The 21150-nt window shown below is 45.6% G+C and overlaps 1 protein-coding gene across 1 annotated transcript in view; it reads left to right on the top strand.

Moving 5' to 3' along the window:
- The first annotated feature begins 314 nt into the window (after window positions 1–314).
- TNR (tenascin R) overlaps window positions 315–21150 on the top strand; it is a 410039-nt gene continuing 389203 nt past the window's right edge. The window contains exon 1 of the mRNA XM_045452824.1: window positions 315–773. The gene's annotated coding sequence lies outside the window, so the exon portion shown is untranslated. The remainder of the gene's footprint in view (window positions 774–21150) is intronic.

A 21150-nucleotide genomic window follows, 5' to 3' on the forward strand; every position in this document is an offset into this window, starting at 1 on the left:
CTCTCCCCAACCACTTCCCCCCACCCCATTCCACTCTTTACTTCTGCAGTTGTGGACAAAGAATCTGCAAAAGCTTCTGTCTTCTCCCTCTTCCTCTCCCTCCTTCTCTCTTCCCATCTGGGTTGGCCAGAAGGAAGACTCTGGCTATACAGGACCCTATCTGTGCAGAAGCAGCTCCCAAGAGTTTGAGAGTACGAGATTGCTCCTGTTTCTGAATCTGGACTGTTCAAAAGGACTCAAGATGTTTTTCTTTTCTGTCCACTAGGGGGCTGCTTGTAGGGGGATGGAAAAAACGAAGGCTTAAAAAAAATATATCATGCTGCTGAAATTTCAGCAAGAGGGGAAAAGAGAGAGCGCGTGAGAGAGAGACAGCAAAGCAGTCCCAGGCTTCCTTGTCTCTCACGTCAGAGGCAGGAACCTACTGTGCTAAGGCTGTTGGCTCAACACGCAGAGACCAAGAAAGGCACAGACACAGAAAGCGAGAGAACAGGGGTCCCCCCTGACCCAAGGAATTACCACCAGTGGAGTAAAGCCACCTGACTTTTTAATCTTATTTTTGTTGCCTCCTCTTTCTCCCTCCACTCTAGCCCTGTCAGCCTGGGTTTCATTTCTTTCGTGGAGCCTCCTCTCTTCCTCCCAGAAAAGGAGGAAGGGAAGAAAAGGGAGAGAGGTGGGTTCTCTAGGTGAGCGCATCAGCTGGTTCCAGCTCGCACAGACAAGAATTCTCTTCGCAGGAAGCTCCTCTCGCTCCCCTGCCGCCCACCCTCAGCCGGGTAAGTCCAGCTCACTTGCTCCTTCGATTTCCTTGCTAGCGTGATTTCAGCACCACGGAGAGCTATGAGATGCATTTTGGTTCCTGTGTGTCTCTGTGTTCCTGCAAGGAGCTTGGCACTAAGGTTACATCTATCTCTCTGCTGCCAGTCGAGCCGGGTTCTGCGTAGGGAAAAGAAAGGCACAAAACTGTGTCTACTGAATCAAAGGGGGATGTGGACTCTGGCCTTCGGGTGTGTGTGTGTGCGTGTGTGTGTGTGTGTGTGTGTGTGTGTGTGCTGTTGCATAAGATAGGTGAGGTCTGAGCTAAATTGCCAGTGGGTTTCTGCGCGTCTCCGTGTAGGGCTGCTCTTTTTCTATGTAGATAAGAGGGAGGGTTTGGGGAATTAGCCATGCACCTTCTTTAACTCTTTCCAGACAAACCACAGAGGGAAAGTGTTGCAAAGGAAGCCTGAGGGGGTTAAGAGTGGGGGTAGAGTTAAAAGTTATGCTCCTCTGTGAGAGCTTGGAAGAGGTGGCATTTTAAATGTCAGTTTCCCTAGGATCTCCGGGCTGTTGCTGTGGAGAGAGCCCACTCTGACCTTTTACTTTCTCTCCTGGTGTGAATCCATGGCAAGTGGGCAGGTGCAACAGGTGAGCATCAGGTTGGGGTGGTTTTGGGGGCTGGGATCCCCCTGACTTCGTGGTGGTAGGCAAGTGTCAGTGTCTTGAGCTTTACAGAGGTTGGCCAGTGTGGATTATACTACACTTACAAGGAGGCAGGATGTACTCTCCACTTTTTTTTTTTTTTTTTTTTGGTCATCTTTGACTATGTGTGGTTGGAAAGAGGACAAAGTCTGTTCTGTCCTGTTTTCTGCCAGTGAAAGATTGCTCAGGAGAAAGGTTTGTCTCCTTATGTCTGGGGAAACAGAAGTGAAGGTAGACCTGTCCTGATGTAAATAGGCTTGAAGTAGTGCTATGTCCTCCAGTACTGAGAGGTTCCGCAAATGGGCTCATCATTACTTTAACTTCACTGCTACTTTTTTGGGGGGAAGGTCCTGCTCTGTCTCTTCCACTTCCTTTCCCTCAGAAATATGTTCAATCAAGTCCCTGCATCTGCCTTGGTTTTGCCTTAGTGACACTATCTGCCTGCATCTGCTGTCCTTCAATCTTACCCACAGCTGCTTGGGTGGGGCCATCCAACAAGTGGTGTTGGGGAGTTCTTTCAGCCATCTATGTCTGCATGAAACCAGCATCCCAAGGGGAATTTTAAAGAGATGTGGCTCTGGTAAGAGCAAACCTTGCCTTGAACTGTGCTTTAATTATCTAACCTTTTGGTCACTTTCTTCAAGATGAGAGAGTCAGTGGGGGGTGGTTTCACTCCTCCCAACACCCAGTGAACTCTAGGGTGGTGACTCTGTGTTTTGCTTTTAGTTCAGCATTCTGGGCCCCTCCTCCAAACCAAAGAAAATACTCTCTGCCTCTGGCTGTTGTATCTTCTGGGCGAGAGACATAGTCCCGAGTAAAATGGCACCACTGTTTTTTTTTTTTTTTTTTTTTTTTTTACTATGCTTGCCATTGAATCCAGAAACCCCAGCATCTCCCTAGATTGGTAGGAAGTGGAAGGCAGTGAGAAAAATAGTGAAGTCAGAGGTTTTAATGGTAGGGAAAAGAGATTGAAATAGATAAAGCAAAGCATCAGAAACCAACACCGACTCATTGATATTTCAACTCTCCCAACTCCTGGCAACCTTGAAATCTTCCAGTTTGAACAAGAAAGTGGATAGATTTCTACATGACATATCTCTGAAGGTTTAAAAGAAATTCATGCCCTTGCAGTGGACCTTATCCAAAGCCACCATTTATTACTGAAGTCACCATACTTAGTGGTCATTATGTCATTAATGCCCTTAAATTCTCTCTGAAAGAAGTGCTCAGTGTCATTACTGGGCCCATTTAATAAATGGGGAGACATAGGCAGTTAAAGTGCTAGGCTAGAGGGTAGCAAAAGCGGAACTAGAACTTCTGGTCTCCTAGTATTTCATCACCTGAGAAATGCAGAAATGCTCATGTGAGGGAGAGCAGGGATGTATTGCTCTCCAGTGGACAGATTTGCAGCTGAGACCTTTTAGTGAACTCCGTGTGGAGCAGTGGCTTCTCCCTGGTGAAGAATGAGAATCAGCCAGGAGTCCCAAGGTGTTTCTGTACTTAGGTTCTCAGCCAAGAAGATGGCCAGGATCCAGGTGAAGAGCTCCCTGGACTTACTGTAGAAAGAGAATTCCAGGCTGGTGGCCCCTAGGCTGGACTGAGGTCATGAAACTGCCACACTCACGTTGCCCCAGAGATCCCAGTTAAAGGGATCCTTCCAGGGCACATTGTCATGGATGTTTTGGTTTCAGATGTCTGATGATTTTCCCTCAGCCTTCTCTGGGAGCAGCTACACTGAGTCCTCTATGGCTCGCAATGTGGGGAAGTGACTAGAGAACAGGAGAGGGATGGGTTCTGAGCACCTACAGAAACTCTAAGAGAGTAGGTGACTGGACACAAGTCCACCGCACATACAAAACCTCTGCTCCTCTGGCAGCTGCAGCCCTCACATCTGGCCAGCATTTGGGGGAGAAAGCTGCTGCATTCTCATATTCGGCCCTCATTCATGGAGCAGGGGAGACTCTGCTGGTTTGCCCCTGAGATCTGGGGGAGATAGAAGATATCAAGAAAGGTGAAGGGAAAGAAAAGGTTGGCATCCTGCCCTACTTTCCACAACTGTATGTTGCTATCTTTTACCTGGAGAGTGCCACTGATATGTATTTTTTTAATTCATATTAATTTTGACAATTGAATACATCCATTTAGCCACTACCCCAAACAAGATATGCAAGCTTTCTCTTGTGCTTCTTTCTGATCAATCTTTCCATCCCCCAGCCCCATCACTTTCTGACTTCTTTCACCATGACTTTCACTGCTACTTTTTGCTGTGGAAATACATTGCTTAATGTGATATTTAATAGATGTGTCATGTAGATTATAGTAGAGTTTTACAAGAACATTTCAGAGGTTTGAGTCTGTTGTTACTGGGTAGGTGGCTGAGAGAGTGGGGAGAGGGGTGCATTCTTCATCCAAGTTTATAGTTGTGGTTTTAGGAAGTCAAGTGGTCATTTCCAGTGTGTGAGTGTGTGAGAGAGTGTGCGTGTGAGTGTGTGTGTGTGTGTGTGTGTGTGTGTGTGTGTGTGCAAGCCACAATCAAGTCCAAATAGGAACCCTGGAAGCCTCTGCAGGTCCCTCCCTCAGAGCTGACCTCACTTATTTGATGGTACAGTGCATGGAGATGATATTGAAATCTCTATTAAAAACTTGGAATTTAGCATTCAGGTGGCTGGTCATGAGTCATCCCATTTGGCACCCCCAGGGGCTGGGGGTGAGGTGAGGAAAGAGTACCTGTGTGAGCTCACTAGGGAAATGGAGAGAAATTCACTGTGATAGTGCTTACGCCATGAAATTCAGCTCCATCCACAAAGGTCTTGGCTGAGAAGGTTGCTATTTCTCCTTATTTAAGAGTGGCTTTAGAACCAGAAGATACTGGGGTGACTCATGTACCACGATACCCTCCTAGCTTCATCCAGGGATGTCCATCTTACTCCCATCCGTGGTTATAGGCCAGGATGAAGAGATTCTCATCTATTTTTGCCATGAAGAAGCAATGAAGTTATAAGATTTTGATGACTTTGGTGGGGAAAAAATACACACACACACACACACACACACACACACACACCCTATGTAATTAGTCTTGACACCTTGCCTGTCTAGTTTTCTCCTACTCTGTATCTGTAGAAGCTCTGTGTTCAGGGAATGTTGGACAGAGATGAGGCATTTTGTGCACACTTTGAGTATGAGGTCCTCAACTAACAGATCAGAGTTTCTGGCAGATCAACCAGTAAATCAGAGTCTCCAGTGGGCCTCAAAATTTGTCTAAGTAGGTGGTAGAGCAGTTTACATGCACAGTGGGCAAATATAGACTCTGCCCTCCTTCACTGAGAGACTTAACTGAGCACCTTCTTTCCAAGGTCTGCTGCTTTCTGGGATTGCCTACCTCAGAGAATACACCTAGCTGGCTCATTTATGGAAAGGGTCCTTCCCAAGTTGGCTCTCCCAGCCAGGATCCCTCAGGGCGAAGTAAGTGTAGGTTGCTAACCCGCTGGGCCATGGCAAGTTAGAAGAGAGTCACAGTGAGGATTTCTTAACGTGTAGGTAGAAGTTCGTGCAGAAATTCAGAATCCGAATGATTTCCACAAAGCCAATTCCAGTAGACGATTTGGGAGAAGTGTAAAGACGCACCTTTGCCTAGTTAACTATAGGCTGTGTTAAAAAAAGATCAGATGAGATTCCCCGCCTCAATGGAATTTCATCATAAGAGCAAGTTCAGTGGGAAGGGGAAATTGGAATAGGTTTTTAAAGCTATTTCCAACTGTATATAAGAATCACTACATCTTTACCTTGAAATATGACTTTGGACTAGACCTGTATTGATCTATTTAGAACACAGCAAGTACCCAGTATGTCAGTTGGCAAAGGGAGTTTAAAGAGCCTTACCCTCTTCTCTTTCCCTTTTTTGTTCCTTGTGATAAAGTATACATGACATAAAACTTACCATTTTAGCCATTTCTGAATGTACACTTCAGTGGCATCAAGTACATTTACATTATTGCACAACCGTCACCACTGTTCATCTCCGGAATGTTTCCATCTTCCCAAACTGAAACTCTATACCCATTATACAATAACTCTTCACCCCCCTCACCCCCAGCCCCTGGCAGCCACCACTCTACTTTCTGTCCTCATTAATTGGACTACTTTTGGCACCTCCTATGAGTGGAATTATACCATATTTGTCCTTACGTAACTGGCTTATAACACTTAGCATAATGTTTTCAGCGTCCATTCATGTTGTATCTTGTGTCAGGCTCCATTCCTTTTTAAAGCTGAATCATATTCCATTGTGTGTATGTACCGCATTTTGTTTATCCATTCAGCCATCGATGGACATTGGGTTGCTTCCTTTTATGCTTCTTTAAGTCTGGCCAGTTGACCCTGCTTTACTCTCCAACCAAATGAGAAAGGGAGACTGTCCAGTCATAACTCCCATGGGGCTTGAAATTCTTCCCTTATGAGGACCACACAAATGGCTTCTTTGAGGCAAATCAAGGAGGATTAAGGGGCGGGGGGGTTGGTGCACTCCTCCCTCACCCCGCCCTTTTCATTTGGGTCTGATTCCTGTACTCCGGTCCTCATTGTTAAGTGTACAACAGAAGCCGTTCAAGTAGACTGGCATCCTAAACTCTCCTCTATATCCCCTCCGAAAGGCCCCAATCTTACCCCAGAAAGATACCGGGAGACAGTGAGAGACATATCCCTCACCCTTGGTGGACACATTTCTGGGTTCTTCCCAGCTTATGCATTACAAGGTGAGACTCCAAAATGAGATGAGGAGTTCTGGGGTCAGCGACAAATAGGCCAACAGACTCATTGCAGTTTCCTGAAGGATCTTAGCTCTGATCTTCTAGGGGACCTCTGCCCTCAGAGCAGGGCACTGCCAAGCTCACCTCCACTTGCCTCTTATAATAACATCTTATGCTTTAGCTGTTGATGACTCAGTAAAAGGTTATTACCAGGACTCATGAGGAATTCATGGTTCTTCCAATTTGTATGTGTCTTTATCATACTCTATGGTATGAAAGAGACAAAGAAGGAAAAGCCTAGACCATTGGTCCCAGGACAGTATCAACCCAGAATGGCTAATGTTTGACAATGGCTTAGCAACATCTTTGGGCTAGAATTTAGTCTTTGATTTTACTTCACCTAAAAATTCGCATTTCTGGGCCCTGGAAGCTTGGATCTTTCTATTGCTTAATGACAACACCAGCCAACATTGAGTGAGTGTTTTCTATGAGCTTCAACCAAGTGCACGGCACAGAGAAAACCCTTAACAAATGTTTGCTGTTATTACTAATAATAAACACTTCAAATGCTTTGTGTCATCTAGTGGCTAAAACACTGTGACATATACTATTATCCCCATTTTACAGATGAGGAAACTGAGGCATGGTGACTTGTTCAACTTTTTACAGCTAGGAAGTGATAGAGCTGGTTCAAAGTCTGTGCCTTAACCACTTTCTTGTGTTGCTTCTATCATTCATTTGGCAATTAATGATGTCTCCATTGTGATTCCTCTTAAGCATCTTGCATTATTGCTAATCTTTTTTTTATATACAGTGTAGTTTTAATGAGTTAAGAACAGGGCTATTCCCATATGCTTCTCCACCTATTGCTAATGTTTATATGTAAAAATCTAGGTGCCTCTCCACCTAGACTACTAATTCTCTGAGGGCTAGGAGAGCCCAGCACAGGACCAGGCACATAGCAAAACTCAATAAAACCCTTTCTCACTTGCTGTTGGTTCAGCTCAACCTAAATACAGGAGTTCCCATGCTCATTTCTCTAGTTTAGTAATAATAATAATAATAGTAATAAATAATTACTATTATGGGGTGTTCACAGTGGACCAGGCACTCTACCAGGCTGTGCAATACAGTAGCTCACTTGATTCTCACAACAATGGGAAGAAATGGGGGTCACTGTGTGAAGGGCTCTGTGCCGGATGCCATACATACCTTCTCTCATCTAATCCTCACAATAACCCAGGGGGAAGGTGGGCAAGGCAAACCTCCTCCAGCCAGGGGGAAAGGGAGACCCTGGTCGTTGCACAACTTGACTTCAAATAGCGGACAGAGCACACAGATGAGGGCAACAAATCTAACTTCAGAGAGGCTAAATAGCTTGCCTGAGGACACACAGCTAGACGGTGGCAGGACTGGTTTTGAACCCAATCTTTTTGAAACGGAGCCCAAGTTCTTCCCCTGTTGTCTGCAGCTTCTAGTTTAGCCATATCCCGCCCCCCCCCCCCCACCACACCCTCCCCCTCCACCTGGGCCACATGTTCTGCGAGAAGCAAGTCCTGAGCGTTATTACCAGGAAACTTGGCTTCAAATTCGTGCTCCACCACGTCTGACCTTGTGCTCTTGGGCCATCACTTAACCTGTCTTAATCTGAGGTTCCTCATCAAAAGCCTCTCTACCACCCTCCCACCCTAAAAACAGCCTATAGAAATCATCATCTCATCTTTAAGGAGTTCTTATGAAAAGTAAATGGGACAGACGTATGGTGCCCAGGACAGCACCTGGCACAGAGCATGAATGACTGAGCCACTTGCTAATTCCTGAGGTCTGGGGCCTGGGTGCAGCCTGGGGTACCTGTGTTTCAACAAGCTAACAATGACCGGGGCTGACCTGGATTTTACATTCTCCTCAAGCGCTAATGGTCTGGGCTGGTCCTTGTTTTTATCACCTTGATTTTAAGAGCACATGTTGGCCATTTTTTCTTCTGCTTTAGCACCACCAGCTTGGCAGGCTGATATTTATAAATATCTGAAAGATGCCTTTCGCCAATTAATTAATTACCTGGAAGTTGTCCTGGATTAAATTAATTTGAGCCTTAAGGAGACACTGGATTTTTGAGCCCCATTCCTCACTCTGCTGGGGACCGCGAACATTTGGATTCCTTTTCTCTTGCCTTTCCCTCCCTCCGGATTCTTCTGCCATTCTGAGTTTTATTTATGAAACATTTTCCCTTCCCTTATAATTCTGTTTTCCATAAGAAGAACATCCAACAGCCACCTCCTGGCTGGGGTAGAGTAATTGTTTGAATTTTTTGACGGTGTGCAATTTCAAAGGCTTGCGTTTATATAGATTACCTTGAATTTATCTCTGTGAGTGTATCGGGAGAGAAGCCGCTGCCTGCCACATGAAGTATCGTAAACCCCGTAGCCACCGAGCGCCTGCACCTGCGTGGACGGTCTGTTTATCTAAATGGATTTCTGTAAAACACATACCTTAATAAATGGGGTTTTGCCAGCCTGTCCAGCCTACACTCAGGTCAGCAGTGGAGTCCGGGCCAAAAGGACAGGTGCGGAGAGGAAATGGGCCCACAGCCCCAGACCCCTCCACCTGACCAGCTGTGGCGGGGGTGGGGGGCGGTGGGTACGTGCAGATGGGGAGAGGGCGGCCCCAGAGCAGAGCGCCTGCAGGCAGAAGGGGCAGGTCCCCGAATACTAGATGAGGACCCTGCGAATGGTCATGTCGCAAAGGGCAGAGGCCATGCTGTCCATAAAGGGGTTGTCTCCTCACGGTGACCTAGCCTGTGCCACAGGGAGCTAGAACTTATAAACCTAGCCATAAAGCCTCCTGTTCAAAGCCGTATATATTTATAGAGATATAAATGAAGTTTAATGCCGGTGAAACTCACTATAAAAGCAAAAGACTTCATCTGTATCTATACTTCAGATGCAGAGCAGTTCGGGGCCCGCTGCCTCTCTCCCGCTGAGGGCAGCGCGGTGCGCGCACCCACTCGCCCCCGTGTGGGCCTCCTGCGGGGCGGGAGAGGCAGGTCCTCTGGCACCCGCCAGCGAGGCCCCCAGCAACTGCGCCTTCCCTTATCTCTGAGGGCTGTGTAAAAGCAGCGAGAAAAAAAGAAGAAAAGGAAAAAGCACTGCCAAAATCAAGCGGCTTCAAACAGTCAGGAGTCTGGCTTTTAAATAAAACAATTTGAGGAAGGTTGGCTTTTCATCCACCTCGGAAACTGCCAGGTTTCTGCTCCTCGGAGCTCCAGGTGGGATACAGCGATGAGACTGCAAAGCCCGTGCTGCCCTGCCCCCCACCTGGCATGTCGTTGCCCGCCCCCCCTCCCCCCATGCCCGCCTTGCATGCATCGTATCACTGCCCACTCTGGGCTGGCAGAAATGTTCAGTGAAACCGTGACAAACAAGCATTTGAATCTGGCTGTGTGGCCTTGGGGAAGTCTCTTGACTTCTCTGAGCCTTACTTTCCTCAAACCCATGAAATGGGATAAAGGTTCCTACCTCTGAGAATTTCTGTGTGGGTTAAACGAGATGTCGTTTTCTACATGAAGGCTCCTAATGGCCCTTAGCACATCGAGGGGCTTCAGCCCATACAGTTCTCTCTTGATGGAGTGTCTATGGCAGAAAAGGTGTGTTTTGAGGGTAGATGGCAGGGGTCATGCGGCTACTTTGACATATATTCTCCCCAGGGGGCAGGGGAGGTGGCTGACACTTGGTTGTACAACAAGTGCAGTGGGAAGACGGGCAGTGACTTGAACGCTTCCCTCTTTTCATCTCGTTACCAGCTCTCTTCAGTCTTGCACAGGCCCCTGGGCCCGAGTGCCCGAGGCGGCCGCTCAGGGGCAGGTTGACTGACCGAATACATCACCCCTGGAGTGGGGCCTGTCTGTGTTCCTATGACTAGCTTCCTGGAAAGCTCAGAGACAGACATGCTGCCCACATGGAGTATAGCTCCCCAGGGAGTATCTTTGGGTTCCTAGGGGTGCCTTTCCACACTTGACCCTCACGAGGTCAGCAAATCATGCCAACAGCATGGGTTTCATTTCTGGGTCACCCTCCATCCAAGGGAGGGACCAAATGGAATATTCTGGAGGAGATGAAAGGGTGCCGTTGATCCGGACCCTGATATGTGCTGAGTGGGGGTGGGGAGGAGACCGATATCTGTCAATCTCTTATTAAAAATGGTCTGAGGCCGTGCAAGAGTTATTAAAATGCAGAGTAAGAGGATGCCATACGCTCCTCCCCACCCCCGCCCCCTTTTCAGTTGTGTTTTATCAGCTTAATTTCGTGAGAATGAAAGGCTCAGGCAGCCGTCCTTGGAGACTGGGAGGGAAAAAAAAGTCAAGTCACCAGAGAGGGTCTTGCATGGCTTCCCTGGCAGCCTCTTCCCTCTGACTCCACCGGGGTCCCCTCCCAGCCTCCTGCAGCACTTCTCTGTGGCAGGAGCCCAGGAGACAGTGAACAGTAACGGAGTGCTCTCTCTCTCTCTCTCTCTCTCTCTCTGGGCCCGTGGAGACCACATTTGACAGGCCAGGGATCCCACCTGACATCCCAGCTCTGCCACGGGTGGAGGGGAGAAAACCTGGGAGGAGACCCCGCTCCTGCTCCTTGAAATGTTTGCCCTTTTCCTTTTAAGTTCTTAAGGTCAAATGTTGCTAACGGGATTATTTGCCCATGGCGAAAGGCTGCTAGGAAGGGAAAGAGCCTTTTCATTTCTGAACGTTTATGTCTTACCCCAGAGTTATACTCAGCAGTTGGCTTGAGCAGACTTTGCAGGTGATGAAGTAGGAATTGTGGGGAGCGGTTACCCAAGATCTGCTTCCAGGATCTCCTGGGTTCATAAATCACCAGCTGGACCCAAAAAAGCTCCCTGTCGATTTTTCAGTAGCGTAATAGTTGCTAACACCTACACGATAAAAACGACCGCCGGGCAAAGATTTAAGTCCTTCACACGTAGGAACTTTCTAAATCTGGACAGTCACTTTTTGAGTGAGGTACTATTATTATCCCCCTTTTACAGATGGAAAAACTAAGGCACAGAGAGATTGTTTAATTTGCCCGGAGACCTGCAATAAATGGCCGAGCCAGGATTTGAACCCAAGAGCACTGTGCACTTAATTACCATGCTGTGCTGGGCGTCACTCAGACACCGCCCGGGTTCCCCGCTGCCAGAGACAGATGCGGAAAACTGGAGAATCATAGTCCTCACAAGCTTGGTCTGAATCACAAAGGTTGGTTTAAAAATAAGACCAAAGCAGTCACTATTTCTCTCGGGGCTTGGTGTTGTCACTTCGTCTACTCCCCCTCCTTTGGGGAGTCATTCTGTTTTTTCAACAAAGCCTCATCTAACTCCTTCAGGATGAGAAAAGAATCCAGCTTCAAGGCAAGTGAGTTTTCTTAAATGCATTTTCCTTCATCCAATCGCACAAGGTGGGGAAGGTGGTGTCAATTCTCATCTATCCACAAAAGCCTCATTCACTTTGTGGTTTCTCCACTTTGGGGATTATCTGGGCCACAGTTGTAACTACCCATTCACTTGTGGGCTACTTCTTTCAGCTCTGTGCTGCCACTGTACAGGATGAAACCCCTGTAATGGATTCTTGAACGATCGGTCCAGCTGGGAGGGAGTACGGCAGGCCGATGCAGCAAAGCCCGATCTGTTCCTGTCGAGCCTTCTTGTTCAGCTGTGGGGATGCAGACTGAACACCAGTGGCGGCCAGGACCACCGAGGGTTACAGGGGAGGCAGGTAGTGTTGGCCGGGGGCATAGGGCAGCTCGGTGTCACCCAGCTAGATCTCTGCTCTGTAGTCAGAGGTGGGCATGGTGGAAGAATGTTGGCCCAAGGGGTGGGTGGGCTGTGAGGTGCTTAAGAGCCTCCCCCACACCCGAAATGTGCCGGAGCCTGTGGCAGACTGAGCCAAGAGGCAGGTTCATTCTGGAACAGAAGCACTGGGGACAGGGGAGGCCTGAGCACCCCGATGTGGGCTTGGTTAGAGGCTGGCGTTTAGGTCTCACATTGAGGCTGAGCCAGAACTTGGGGCGAGTGCACATCCTAGCTTTGGGTGAGGTGATTCAGGGCTGAGACTCTATCCCGAGCTTGGGCCAACCATCCATAGGCAGGAAGACACAGAGTGAGGGAGAAAGGGTATCAGTGGGTATCAGTTCTTTTTTTTAATGTTTATTCACTTGTTTATGAGAGAGAGGAGAGAGAGAGATTGCTTGCGTAGGGAGGGGCAGCTCTGTCAGCACAGAGGCGGACACGGGGCTCGATCTCACAAACTGTTGAGATCATGACCTGAGCTGAAACCAAGAGTCGGATGCTTAACTGACTGAGTCCCCCAGGCACCCCAAAAGGGTATCTGTTCTGAAGACAGTGGACCTGAGCTTAGACTCTGGCTCTGCCTAGCTCTGCCCCCTTAAAGAAGGCACTTAACTTCTCTGAGCCTCTATTTCCTTGACTCTAATGTAAGGAAGATAACACCTGTTAGGAATTTTTGTGAAAATTGAATAAGGTAACATCTAGAGTATACTTTATAAGTATTCACTAAATGTTGATTACCTCTCCCCAGTAGCAATAATTTCTTACACTGTAGTTGTGCTTCATAATTTTCATAGGACTATGATATTAATATATTTGGCCTGCACAACCCTTTGTGTAGGTCGACACAATGACTCTTATTCATTACTCCCATTTTACAGATGGGGAAATTACTACAGAGTTTCAGTGGCTTGCCCAATATAGCACAGGTGGTAAATGACAGAATTGAGATCCTGAATCTTACACTTTGGGTTTAATCATTTTATAGCCCTCTCTGTTGTGCTGTGATTGGGCTGGTAATTGAAATCACAAAGATCGAGAAGATCCTCTGCCCAGATGCCCAGAGGACAAAAATCATCTTCCATGAGCTCTGCGGCATCTCATGGGAACTGGACAGGGCTTGGGGTATCCCTTAAAGGCTTTGGCACCAGGTTCTCAAGTCCTTTCAGTTCTCAAATGTGTTCTGGAATAACTCCCTCGGTAGATTAATGCTTAATGCTGTGCCAGCCAAGTTTCCTGTCTGTGTACCAGATCATCTTGGCTCTCCTGCCTCCGCCAGCCAGCCATCTTGGGAACCTGAGTCACTCATGACAGCCACTGCGGGGACCAGCTCCCACCAGCAAAAGAACATAGAGCCTGTGTCCACCAGGCAAGTAGCCTTGAATGTTACCTCCACAGAGAAGCCCGCACTAATAATTGTATCTAAAATAGCCCTCCTTGACACCAAAAGCAAAGGCAACAAAAGCAAAAACAAACAAGTGGGATTACAAAAAACTGAAAAGCTTTGCAGAGCAAAGGAAACCATCAATGACATGAAGTGGCAATCTATGGAATAGGGTCAAATTATCGCAAACCATACATTCAGTACGGGGTTAATATCCAAAATACTCAGGGAACTCCTACAGCGCAATAGCAGAAAAAGAAATAACCCAATTAAAAATGGGCCAAGGACCTAAACAGACATTTTTCTCAGGAAGACATACAGATGGCTAACACGTACATAAAAGATGCTCAACATCACTCATCATCAGGGAAATGCAAATCGAAACTACAAGGAGATATCACCTCACACCTGTTATAATGGCTATCATCAGAAAGATAAGAGGCAGTGAGTGCTGGTGAGGAGTGGAGAAAAGGGAGCCCTGTGCACTGTTGGTGGGAGTGTAACTTGGTGCAGCCATTATGGAAAACAGTATGGAGGTTCCTTAAGGAATTAAAAATAGAATTACCATATGAGCCAACAATTCTACTTCTAGGTGTATATCCAGAGGAAATGAAATCGGTATCTCAAAGAGATATCCACACGCTCATGTTCACAGCAGCATTATTCACAGTACCCAAGGTATGGAAACAACCTAGGCATCTGTTGATAGATGAAAGGATAAAGAGGAAATACACACACACACACACACACACACACACACACACACACACACACAGAGGAATATTATTCAGCCTTAAAGAAGAAGAAAATCCTGTCATTTGTGACAACATGGATGAACCTGGAGGATATTATGCTAAGTGAAATAAGCCAGACAGGGAAAGACAAATAGTGCATAGTATCACTTATTTATGAAATCTAAAACAAAACAAAAACAAAAACAAAAAAAACCCCAACTCAAAAAACGTTGAACTCATAGAAACAGGGAGTAGCAAAGTGGTTGCCAATGGCTGGGAGGTAGGGAAACTAGGAAGAGGTTAAAAAATAAAGAAAGAAAATAGCTCTCCTTGTCACTCTACCATTTTGTTTCTATTTATCATGCTTATCACCAGCCAGCATAATACTTGATTATTTTCTTGCTGTTTGTCTCCTTCCAATAGAATGTATACTCTGTGAGAATAAGAACTTTGTCTTATTCACAGTTGGGTTCCAAGCCTGGAACACTGTGTTTACTAAGTTGGTTAAATGAATGAATGAATGGGTTTTCATCCAGTATTCTCTGTTTCTGCAAGCCATTACTAAAGACCCACTCCGAGATAGGCATTTCCTTAATGGCTGGAATTGAAAGAGATGTGGCTCCCTGTCTCTGAGAACATCTCAATCTGGTCAGGGTGGAGGGGAAGTCACAAAGACAGGTAACTACCTCAGAACATAGTGTCTTGTTAGTGATTATGAGGGTGAGGGGATGGGGCGGAGGCATTGCTTGGGGTACCCCATTAACCAGAGAACGAACAGCATATGCTAAGGCTGAGGTCAGAGAAAGGGCATGTCAGGAGATAACTGAGAGGTGGGATGTCGCTGGAACACAGGATCACTGGATCATTGTGCTGGCACAGTGGGAGATGCTACTGAAGAAGGAGATTGGGATTTGGGGCTCCTCTCAGGATATCCATGGGGAGAACGGCCAGCTGCGTAGGTGCTCTAAGTCTGACCTTTTAAGCCACGTTGGAGGATGCAAGCTTGTTGCTTCTTTCATCAGATATCTAAAGGCACAGCCTAACCAAATTTTATTTGCCATTGTGATGTTCTTTTCTAATAACCGTATCCTTTCCTACAAGCTCTCCAGGGCAGAGAGCGATGGTGGGGACTTGGGGGTGGGTGGGTGGATGGGGCTGCTAGACCCCTCATCGCTGACAGAATTGGGGGATGCCGTACTGCTCTCATTTTAGAAACATGAGGCCAGACTCTCAGCCGTCCATGCTGCTTTCTGCACTTCCTCCCATAGAAATGACACCATTCCGGTTGCTAATACAGAGGCTGAAGGCGAGATTGTTGAGTGAGAATGAGGACTAGAGAATGAAAGAAAGAAAAGTCCTGAGACCAGAAACCTTGAATGCTCATTCTGTTTCCTTTAGCTGTGGCTTGTTTAAGAAAATTGTCTGTTCTGTTTCGTCAACTCCTTCTCTTCTGGAAAGAGGATGTGGCTGGAAGGCTCCCATTCCGGGGCTCCAGTCCGGGAAAGGGCTTCCCTATTGATTTGTGTGTCAGCAATTCAAATGGGGTTATTTATACTGTGGCTGAGCACCTGATAAAAATGTAAGTTATTATTTAAAAAATCCGGAAGGGAGGAAAAACTCATCAAGGAATAACCTCATATGGGAAGTGAAACAACAGCCACACACAGTTCAAGGTCCTTAGGAAGGGGGCTGGGAGACTAGGGCTGTGAGGATTGCCAAGATGTATGTCAGGGCCCTTGCCTTTCTCCTTTTAAATGCCTCTCCCTTCTGTCCGAACACCCTTCCCAGGCTCTGCAACTCTGACTTCAGACACTACCTTCAACACTCATTAGCTGTGGGGCTTGGGCAAATGACAGAGATTTCTCTCTAAGCCCTCCTATTGCGTAAATAGGAGGAGACAATGGCATCTCAAATACCACATAGGCAAAACTCTGGGAGCAGAGCTGAGCGCATAGTAGGTACTCCACAGACACTTGTATCCAAACCCCCTTCTCCCTTTGTAGAGCTCCTATTCAAATTCTTTCTTAAAAGCCATGCCCTACAGCCTATTAAAATCTGATTGCAACCAGCTGCTGTCTTACTTGAAAGGCTCTGAGCCACTAAATCACACCTATGCATAAATGATTGATAATGAATTAATAGGTTAGGTGGTGGCACTTATGGAAAGCAGAAGGAAAGGAATTAAGGAAGCTTTAATAGCAGAATGTCAGAAGCCAGCTACATGCCTCTGTAGGGATATTTTGGGCGATGGGGCTCCTGCAGTGTCCTTTCAATCATGCCGTTAGGAAGCTACCTCTCTGGTCATTTGTAAGGATAGGCAATACACAAGTCAGGAGAGCAGGGAGTGGCTCTCTCTAACTTTGATGACGGCGTCAGATGCCCACCCACTTACACAACCGTGTCCTTGCCCTTGACGGTGCCGTTACCTGCACTTTCTCCGCAGTCCTGCTCTCAAGCTTCCTGACTCTGGCCACTCATCTCTTTCTTTTGCTCTCGTGCTCCAGACACAGCAATTACAGAATTGCACTGACATCTCCAAGCCCCTGGCCCTGCCTCTTTTTTTCACTATCCATTGCCTCATGTTACCAGGCTTAGATGCGGTCCTGTGTCTTTGTCCTTAGTCTCTTGCAAAAACGTTTCTGGACTTTGTGTCCCGACAAAACTCCAAACTGGTTAAACTCACCTACTGGTCATGCTTACACGTTGAAGAAAAATAGTTGTGTGGACTCTTGTTGCTTCACAGTTATGACGGTAGATCTCAAGGGAATATGGAAAACAGTCTGGCAGTTCCACAACTCTTTCCTAGTGTGCTTACTTTCCACTGTCCCAAATGACAAGTTTACATCTCCTTTCTCCAAAGACTGCCTACTTCCTTTTTAATTTCTTCCAGATGATGACCTTACTGGTATTTTGCAGCCAGGAACTCCCTCACCTTCCTGCCACTGACCACACCTTTTGCTGTCACTGTGGCCATCCTCTCGGTCTCCCCTCCTCATTCCTGGGTGCAATGCCCCTGCTCTGTGCAAAGGCCGGCCCCCTCTGTGTTCTGGACCTCATCGCCTCATGCTTCCTGAAGACTTTTTCCTGCCGTTATCACTGCCTCTTTCTTGAATCTCCAATTTCTCCCTCACTACTTCATTTTCCAATAAGCATGTAAATGTGCTCTGTTATCTCCGACCTTAAAAAACATGAAGCTCCTCCTGATTCTACTCTCCTTCCGGTTTCTGCTCTATTATTCAGCTCTCATTGACACCAAACTTACCGAAAGCCTTGCTGCTCTCAATTCTCACCTCTATTCTCTCTTCATCCAGTCAGGCTTTCACCCCCACAACTCCTGAGAGATGGAAGGCACAGTGACCTTATGTTGTCAGAGCTCATCATCATGTCTGTTACTTTGTACTTGACCTCTCAGCATCATTGGGCAATTATTCCTTTCCTTAAACCATGATCTTCCCTTGGCTTTGGGGACTTGCACCTCTTAGGTTTTCCCTCTGTTTCAAAGGGCCTTTGCTGGCTTCTCTTTCTGTACCCAATCTCTAAATGTAGAGAGCTGTAGCGTTCAGCCACGGGCCTCTATTCTCCGGCCCCGCTTTCACCTCAGGTGTAACTCATTGGTATGAGTTATACCACTCGTACACCAATGGCTAACCAAATCCATGCCTTTAGCTCTGACATTTTTCTGGAACCCAGCTTAGAGAACCCAGAAGTCTACCTGGTATCTCTACTTTGATACTTTATAAAGCCCTCTATCTTAATATGTGCAAAGAGAATTCTTGATTCATTGATGTCTCTTCTGGTGTCTCTGTTCTCAGCCAAAGGTACTATACCTAGCTACTAGCTCGAGTGACAAAACTCTTTTTTTTTTCAATATATGAAGTTTATTGTCAAATTGGTTTCCATACAACACCCAGTGCTCATCCCAAAAGGTGCCCTCCTCAATACCCATCACCCACCCTCCCCTCCCTCCCACCCCCCATCAACCCTCAGTTTGTTCTCAGTTTTTAACAGTCTCTTATGCTTTGGCTCTCTCCCACTCTAACCTCTTTTTTTTTTCCCCCTTCCCCATGGGTTTCTGTTAAGTTTCTCAAGATCCACATAAGAGTGAAACCATATGGTATCTGTCTTTCTCTGTATGGCTTATTTCACTTAGCATCACACTCTGCAGTTCCATCCACATTGCTACAAAAGGCCATATTTCATTCTTTTTCATTGCCACGTAGTATTCCATTGTGTATATAAACCACAATTTCTTTATCCATTCATCAGTTGATGGACATTTAGGCTCTTTCCACAATTTGGCTATTGTTGAGAGTGCTGCTATAAACATTGGGGTACAAGTGCCCCTATGCATCAGTACTCCTATATCCCTTGGGTAAATTCCTAGTAGTGCTATTGCTGGGTCATAAGGTAGGTCTATTTTTAATTTTCTGAGGAACCTCCACACTGCTTTCCAGAGCGGCTGCACCAATTTGCATTCCCACCAACAGTGCAAGAGGGTTCCCGTTTCTCCACATCCTCTCCAGCGTCTATAGTCTCCTGATTTGTTCATTTTGGCCTCGAGTGACAAAACTCTTAAGTCATCATTCATTCCCCTGTGTCCTCACTCACCACTCCATATTCAATCCATCAGCAAGTGCTGTTGACTCTATCTCTAAGGAATTTTTCAAATCCTTCCTTTATTACAAATGCTCTCACTTGGACCGCTGCAAAACCCCCAGCTGGTATTCCTGTGTCCACTCTTCTCCTGGAGCCAATCTGTACCCAAAACTAAAGTGACCTGTTGAAAATTTAAATCAGATGGTTTTTCTCCCTGTCTTAAAATCCTCCGTTGATCTCCTTCACACTTAAAATAAAATTAAAATGTTTTACCGTGATCAACAAAATCTTAATTATCTTTTTGATCTCCGTTTTATATCTCCCTTTACTATTTACTCTGTGCCACTCATACTGGTTAATCAAAAATGCCAGACTCATCACCTCGGGACTTTTGCGATATCTGTTACCTAGAATTTAGAGAAATCTTAGAAAGCATCTAATTCAACTTTCTTATTTTATCAACAAAAAGACTGAGGCCAGAGTAAAGAAGACTCATAGCAGATTAGTGGTAAAGCCAGGACCAGCCAGATTTCTTTCCATTAGGATGTGCTGGGTCGTCGCTGCCCTCTGAATGCTTCATCACTGTCTCATCTTGTGAGTTGTAGAGACCTTCACCTCAGTAAAAACATAGATTTGGTTTAGTCTCTGTTGTGATTTTAACCAGGTGCACGTGACTAACTCTAAATACTGTTGTGAAAATTGTACTCGTTGGAAGCTACTATGCAGAGATTTGGGATTTTTACCAAAAATCTCATAGATCCAAAATTTCTGGGCAATATATGACTCCCTGGAAAAAAAATTCACCATATCTTGACCCCATATGGACTGGTTAGTAGACAATAGGGTCAAGATATCTTTAGAGTTCCTTTGTCATTCTTTAAGCAGGTCCCTTATCATGACCTGGTCCCTTCCTCTAGAGTTATCTTTGAGTTGCATGGGGGAAAGGATCTTCATTTCAGTGTAGTGTAGATCTGTGGCCTCTTCATGCCCTTATTTTTGCTTGGCTGTCACTTCTTACATGCCACATTGGGGCCCATTCAAGCCGATTTCCTCAGGCCTGCCTTCCTCCACCTCTCTGTTGATTTGCCTATAATCAAGGGTTATTTGTGTATCAGATTTGCTTCACTGAAAAACAGCTATTGCTTTGAAGGATTTCACATCACGCTATCATCTAAATTATTTTGGAAAAATAAGAATATTTAAAAAAATGGCCAGGCTTTGTTATAATTTCACATTTTCCTCTGTGCTTTAAAAGCTCATATTATCCTGTTTGAGTAAAGATTAGTTGGCTGGCATTGGTTTGGCCATTTATTCCTGGGTAATTTTTGAAGATTGGTGTTTTAGCATGCCAGATAGCACTAGTAACTTTTTATATGTTTTCTTTCATCATATTTACTATCATTTAAATAACCCATTTTCTGCTTCATTTCCTTGGCCATTCTATGACAGAAGTGCTGGGATCCTCAGGGTGGCTTCTAAACACTCTAAGCTTTTTGTCCTCATTGCATTTTTTATGTACTTGGCACCTCAGATGCTTTCTTCCCTCATTCCACTTCCATGTCCGTGATGCATCTGGAATGCAGAAACAAACGCATCGAAGAGTGCTCAGGTAAGAGACATCAATGTTCTGGGAACTGTCCTTGCTTCTGAATATCACGCAGTGACAAAGACCCCTGAGCTCATGAAACATGCATTCTAGGGGAGACATGCAGCAAAGCCGTTGCCAAGTTTTGTTGACGACCTGGCTCATCTTCATCTGCAAATCTCAATTCAGATACTCCTTCCTCCCGGTAGCCATTTCTGGGTCCCCAGAGCAGGCCAGGTGTTCTTGTGGAAACTTGTAAGTTTCTCCCTATCATTTAGAGTTTTCAAGTTGTAAAATGTAACATATACACAGAAGTGTACATAAAACCTAAACATAAAATTTAATCAGTAACAATTATTCAAGTTCCCTGTAACCACCCTCCAGGTCGAGCAATAGAACATCACGAAAACTACAAGGACACCCTGTGTGTCTCTTCCTGATCATAAACCCTTCCCTCCACCAGAGATAACTGCTTCCTTGACTTTATGGTCCTTCCATAAAGGACCTTCCTTGACTTTATGGTCACAATTTCCTTATTTTTAGCAGGTTTAGAATTTATCAGCTTAGGAATATATATATATATATATATATTATATATATAGGAATATATATATATATTCTTTATACATCTAATACATTTTTATCAAATGTGACCAAAATATTAAAAATAAAATATTAATTTTTTATAAACATCAAATTTATTAGTTGAGAAACATGTATATTATATGCATAAAATATACATATTTTTACACATGTACACATACACACGTATATGTATATGTACACACATAGGCTTAATTAGTATCCAGTTTC

This window comes from Leopardus geoffroyi, chromosome C3 (assembly GCF_018350155.1).
Source record: "Leopardus geoffroyi isolate Oge1 chromosome C3, O.geoffroyi_Oge1_pat1.0, whole genome shotgun sequence".
NCBI classification, from domain to species: domain Eukaryota; kingdom Metazoa; phylum Chordata; class Mammalia; order Carnivora; family Felidae; genus Leopardus; species Leopardus geoffroyi.